The following is a 6,849-nucleotide window of genomic DNA, read 5'->3' as shown; positions in this document are numbered from 1 at the left end:
TCCAGGTAACTGCCTGCAGGCTCAATAACAGAATTAGAAGGTGGGGGTGTTGTGGAATGTTGGGAACCTCTACCTTCCAGTTGCCTAGAGCACCTGATACTGGAGGCCAACTGGTCCCCTCTGAAGGTCACCACCCAGTGGGTAACCCCTTCAGTAGTCCCTCTCAGTTCATGTGTGGCCTTGTGCTGATACAACCCAGCTAACACTTGCCAAAAAATCTAGGCATTTCTCATTATTCCTTCTTGTATAGACATAAGAATATCAATCACTCCCCAAATCCTTATTTTCTTTAGGCCTTCCCTGAAGTCATGCCACCTCCTTTTAAAATTCAAACAGATTGTAAGGCTTATCTTTGGCAAAAATGGAAAACTCTCAGACTAACATTGTTCTTCTCTGGGCCTTCTCTATTTTACCTATCTTCTTAAAAGTATAGAAAAAATAGCAATAAATTATATAAAAAGTGAATGAATAAAAACTTCTAAAAATGCTTACTTTACCTTCTTTTTCTGTATCCTAATATCATGTTTATTTCTTTTCTAACTATGGGAAACTCAGCTGACTTTTCATTATACTCACCTACATACTGTCAGCCTACTACCTAACCCTAAGCTCATTCTTTCTGAGTGTGATCTTTGCTTTTTCACATCAGTGAACATTACATTTTTTACTCTTCAATTCTGTATTTTATTCAGGCCCCACAAGAATTGTTTCCAAGATGTTTAAGTGATTAAAATAGTCTATCTTTCCTTAAATACTTGTCAGCCCGATGCTATTTGTTTGTTTTTAGCACATCCATATATTGAATAGAACAGGACTCAAGAATAGGTGTAAGGACTATTTCATGGTAGGATGTCTGAGTTGGACTAAACCTAGAACATGGTAAGATCAAGTCATAGCTCTGGGGTGGTTGGTGATCCCCAGGGAATGTGAACTATGGGGCTCAGTGTCAGAGAAGGTTAAGGAGAGGTAGGCAGGCAGAGGATAGCGATCCCCTGGATCACTCTTCAGTTGATCTTTCTCTCCACACTTTCTAGTCATCCCCTTCCACCTGGGTTTTGTAAGCCTGGCTCACAGATCAATCCCCTGGGGTATCCTTTCTTCATTTGAGTTGCTGGATTTACCTGAGATGAAGGTGACATGGGTGTGACCATGAGCCTTTGAGCAGTCATGAAAAAGGAAAAAAGCAGTCAGGAATAGGAGGACTGGATCAACTACTTCCCCCACTTTCTTTTTAAATAGGAGGTACCAGGCATTGATCCCAGAACCTCATACATGGGATGAAAGCACAGAACAACTGAGTTATATCTGCTCCCCAATAGGAGTTGTTTGTTGGTTTGTTTGCTTTTTAGGAGGTGCTGGGAATTGAACCCAGAATCTCTATGGGAAGCAAGTGCTCAACACTTGAGCTATATCCTCTCCCCTGCATCCACCCCTGCCTAATAATATAAATTTTTGTCGTTTCCAGTTTTTGGCAATGATAAATAAAACTGCTAAGAAACATCAAGGAAAAAATTGTTGTGTAAGGTATATTGTGTGAACACTGAAACTTGAGCAACTGGTCATATCACTGGTATATGTTTAAATTTTTAACAATTTTATCTTTTCAAGTGCTTATACCATTTTTCTTGATCACAAGTGGATGAGATTTTCTGTTGCTTTAAAACCTCCTTTACATGGTAATTTCAGTCATTCAGTTTGTTATACTAAGGGATGTGTGATGGTGTTTCTCTTTAGAGTTCATTTATTTCCGTGATGACTAATGCATTGAGCATTTATTCAAGTGCCATTGGCCCTTTACATATATTCTTTGCAAGGATCAGTTCAAGTCTTTTAACCAATTATTTTATTGTATTGATTATCTTGTCAGGCTTTATGATATATTCTACAAATTGTTTCTTGGAAATAAATATATATATATTTTTCTATTTGGTGTCTTATTTTCTCATAATGGTGTTATTTTTTGACATAAACATTTATGTGTGTGTGTGTCTGTGTGTGATAATTTATGGAAAAATTCATTGCCTAATGTAATGATGAAAAAGTTTCCTATATTTTCTTTTGAGAATTTTGATAGTTGTAGTTTTTCCACCTGCTCTAATCCAGGTTTAGGGAATTTGGCATATGTGGTGAGAAAAGGGCTGATATTTTTAATACAACACTTAGCTTTCCTACCCTCATTTCCTGTAAAGAGTTAACATTTTCATTGAATAGCATTGGTCCTTTCAGTGAAAAGCAATTGACCACGTTTGTCTGTCTATGCCTGGACCTCTCTGTTCCATTATTCTGTATGCTACAGTTTTTGTTTTTGACAACAATGCATTATCTTGGTTTCTCTAGTTTTATGAAAATTCTGATATTTGATAGTGATTCCTTTTACCATGGAAAGACTTCAATATTCTTAAATGCTTTTTTGCATTTATTGAAATGATCATGTGTTTTTTCTCCTTTATCCCACTAACGTGAAAAATTGTATCATTGATAACTTTAAACATATAAAAGCATATAAGCTGTATTTCAGGTTATACACTTTTTGTGCATTAAAACTATTCTATTGGTTATATAGGAGTATACTTGACATACAATAAAGTACTCAAAGTTGAGGTCAAAAAATTAAGAAATTTTGACACATATTTATATGCATGCATCATCAAGAGTGTGGGTACATCTATACCCCAAAAAGTTTCTTCATATTCCTTAGAAACCTCCTCACACCTTTTCCATACTGCAAAAAATCACTCTGATAATAGATTCATATGCATTTTAAAAAGTTTTCTATAAATGCAGTCATTCATTATACACAGTCTTTTGTTGGGGATTTCTTTCAGTCATAATCATGTGATTCATCCATGTTTTTGTTGGTTTCCTCTTTTATTATCATTGAGAGGTATCCATGAATAGGTACATAAGAAATTGTTTTCTTCATTCAAATGTTGGTGGATCTGGGGGTGATTTTGTGAATTAAATAGAAACAGCTAAAATCCATTTTGCATGGATATATGCTTTTGTTTCACTGAGTAGAATAGCTTTATCACATAATAGATGTATATTTAACTTTAAAGGTGGTCAAACTGTTTACTGATGTGTTTATACAATTTTACTTTCCCATTAGCAGGGTAGGAGTTCAAGTTCATTTATATCCTTGTCAGTACTTGGTGTGATGAGTTTTCCAGTTTGAGATATTTGTAACAGTGGGTATTAGTACCTCATGGAAGTTTAAATTTGCATTTACTTAATGATGAATGGTGTTGAGTATCTTCTTTTGTTGTTGAGTATCTTCCTTTCAAAGTATATCTATATATATTTTTACCTTTTATTAATTTTCTGAAAAAGAAACCAGGTTTAACATTTGAAAGTTACTTCACCATAAAAAGGTCTGATTTTCAAAGAGAATGTTTTTCTCTGTTGTTAAATGTACATGAATGAATAATGGAGATCTTAAAAATAATAGTTCTAATGGTACAAGCAATTATTTTTTAATGCATTTTTTAAATTAGAGAGGTGAGAACTTACAAAAAATTCATGCATAATGTGCAGATTCTCATGCGTCAACCTTTCACCAACACCTTGCATTTTTGTGGCGCATTTATTACTTATTATGGAAGAACATCAAAATATTACTACTAAGCATGGGCTAAATCTTACATTTGGTATATTTTTCAAAATACCTCCCTAATAGTAACCTTATATTAGTATTGTACATTTTATAGTACATGAGAAAATGCTGTCATATTTCTACAATCTTCTGTCTATTTAAAAATTGTTTTTTTGTGTGTGTGTCCTTCTTACTGAATTTTGAGAGCTCTTTATATGTTCTAGTTAGAAGTCCTTTATCAGCAGTTCCTTCTGGAGACCTCAGCAGACAACATTCTCAAACTGAGCCATCATGGTGCCAAGGTGTAGCTGACATCCAGGAGGCTGAAATCTGAATGATGAGGGCTGAAATCTGGCTGATGTTCAGAGTCCTGGAAGGAGACATATCATCCAGCTGTGGAAATAACCAGGAGGACCAGGAAAAAGCACTGAGGTGAGGCCCCAGGCAGCACTGATCAGTTCCTCCTATCAACCCTCCTTCAAACATTTCTCCTGCCTTACTGTTTCCTAGACCAAGAGCGTCCTGGGTTGGTTAAGTTCATAGGTGACTTGGCTAGTTATGTGTCCAAAGGTTTGCCCAAACAAGTACTGGCCTGATGGTCACTGGGAGGGTACTTTGCAGATTTTAATCTTTAGTTAGAACTGTGCTTTGTTGTTGATTACCTCTACAATCCACAAAGGAGATTGCCTTCAGCAAGGAGAAAAGTCACTCCCAACCCATTGAAGGCCTTAAAGGGAGAACTGATGATTTCAGCAGTTAGGAAAGAACCATTTCTATCTCTACTCCAGCCAGCCAGCTTCTGGGGAATTCATTGAAACTTACAATGATTCAATATGTGTTCATCAATTGTAGCCAATGTAACATACTAAATGAAAGATGTTAATGTGTAAAAGTGTGGGAGGGGGTGGGGTGGGATATATGGAAATCCCCGTTATTTCTGATGTTACATTTATGTAATCTAAAGCTTCTTAAAAATTTTAAATACAAAAAGTAAAAAAGAAACTTACATTGTCATTCCTACTTCTGCCCTATGTCATGGAATTGGGACTTGCCAGTACCCACGGTCACATGAACCAATTTCTATAACAGACCTCTTAATATTCGTATACATCCTGTCAGTTCTGTTTATCTGCTGAGCCCTGACTGATATGGCCCATGAATTGGGATATTACACACATCTCTATATCCATGGGTCCAGGTACAGAACCAAGCACTGAGGAACCCCACAGTAAAGTTCTTCACATACTGAAAAGGGAAGTAACTGCAAACCTCAAATGATCTCACCTACACTCCTGTTCCAAGCATCCTCTCAGGGATGCTCTACATTCTCCAAAGGGGAGCAAACCTGCAGTCCACATCCCTTTACAATCTGCACTCTATGACCAGTCACCCAGGAAAGCTCAGGTGAAAATGGGACTGTTTCAAGTATTCGACTCAATACATCTCTCAATAGGAACAGGTGTCTTTGGCCACCTACACCTCTTCTCAGCTGCCACAATACCTAATATAGGGGTCAACCATAATTTGTTGAAACTGTTTTTCCTCTCACTGCTTTAAGATCATATAGGAAGTCTTAATGACATATGCCTCCCAGAGTTTAACACAGTGAAAGGAAAACCAAGCATCAGAAATTATTGATATAGGGTGTGCAAAGTCCATTTCAACTGTTAGCACAATAGACTATTATTATATCACTGCTTTAGATGCAAGGACTCCCTTACCTGGCCTCTGCAGAACTCAGACTCAAGACTGTTGAAAATAAGCCTGGGGCCATCTCCAAAACTATCCCAAGCATTATTTACTCCAGCAAAGATCATACCTACTTAGATGGTATCCACTGTGAGGGCAGCCCTAAGGTAAAGGCTCTGAGTCAGGGACAGGCCTAGTGGTCACATCCACCTCCTCTTGAAATTGGTATTTCCCAGCAGTATAAACTGGCCCTCAGCATGTCCTCCGCATTTCCTTAACCCGGTAAGCAAGTTCTCAGCTGAGTAAAAGGACTTTTCCAGTGCTCATGGGGCAGATAGGGCTGTTCTTGACAGATGTGTTGATATCATGGGCAGTTTTCAATTTCCCCATAACTTTGAGAACCCAGTCTGGAGACTGTCCTCATTCTTATCCCCTATGTTTACCATTTGCTCATGTCTTTGGGACACTATTACCTGGTCCTTCAATGGAGTATTCTCATCCTCCAAACCTGCTGACTTTCTTTCTTCCATCTGATTCCTCAGCTCTGTGTTACCAGGTCTTGAGCTCAGGTCAGGTTCCTGTAAGGAATATACATAGCAGACACCAAGTCAGGTCTCGGGGACACTGTAAGCGCATATCTCAATCCCTCACAGACTTGGAAAAAAAAGTGCACAGGAATCAATCATGAGAAAGAAAACAGAAACCTGAACTTACTGATGAGAAAAATGAGGCCAAGAATAAATAAAGGAATTTTTGCAATGCCCACATTTGTGGATGACAGCAGAGCCCCCATCCCTAGACTTGACTTCAAGTTTCTCTGTCCAGAGCACATGAACAAATGCTCCAGGCCTATGGACCTGAATATCAGGCAATTTGGAACAAATATGGGTATTTCCACAGTAGAAACAGAAATGTCAGAAGAGCCTTTGCTGGGACAAATCTTTATCAGAGCTCTGTTTTCCTACATTTATACTCAGTGTTCACACCCTGGCTGATAGCAGGGAATCAATGAGCACAGAAGTATTCAATAATGCCCACCACAACTAAGTTGAAAAGGTATTTATTATTTGGTTACATGGAACATGTCTTCCTTTTGTGCCAGAACATAGTCTTCCCAAGAGCAGGGAGCCTGTTTGATTTATACACTGATACATAAAACAATCAGTAAATATTTTGAAATTAATGAACATAAGTCACTAGGATTAACCAACTTTCACCAATGCCCTCAATTTCCAACTATAGTTCTAACAGATCCTATCTTGGTCAGAGTTGAAGCAATAAAACAGCAGCCTTTAGGAAAGGAGAGCAAGATAGAAATGTCACTTTCACAAAGCAACAAGGTTATTTTAGTGGACATTTTCCTTGCCATGTTTGAGTGTTTTTCTCTTCATGTATAAAATAGATATGACAGCAGTAAGGACTAGGGCACTGGGTGATTAGTTAAATACTAGGCAGCAGAGAGGTATCCTAATTCCTGAGTAATAGCTGCAAAGATAAAGAACAATGACATTGTTGTCACTGGGGTGCTTGTTTAAAAATCTCTGGGGATATAGCCCAAGAAAGAACAA

General features: G+C 37.7%; 1 long non-coding RNA gene across 1 annotated transcript in view; it reads left to right on the top strand.

Annotated features, from left to right (window-relative positions):
- Window positions 1-6,849, top strand: part of LOC139436263 (uncharacterized) — a 63,695-nt gene that overhangs the window by 44,111 nt on the left and 12,735 nt on the right. Inside the window, exon 2 of the long non-coding RNA XR_011645360.1 lies at window positions 3,817-4,024. This is a non-coding gene — a long non-coding RNA (uncharacterized lncRNA). The remainder of the gene's footprint in view (window positions 1-3,816; window positions 4,025-6,849) is intronic.

The sequence above is a fragment of the Dasypus novemcinctus genome, chromosome 13 (genome assembly GCF_030445035.2).
Source record: "Dasypus novemcinctus isolate mDasNov1 chromosome 13, mDasNov1.1.hap2, whole genome shotgun sequence".
Taxonomy (NCBI): Eukaryota; Metazoa; Chordata; class Mammalia; order Cingulata; family Dasypodidae; genus Dasypus; species Dasypus novemcinctus.
Note: the sequence above shows the minus strand (reverse complement) of the source record. Positions and strands in the feature narration are given on the sequence as shown.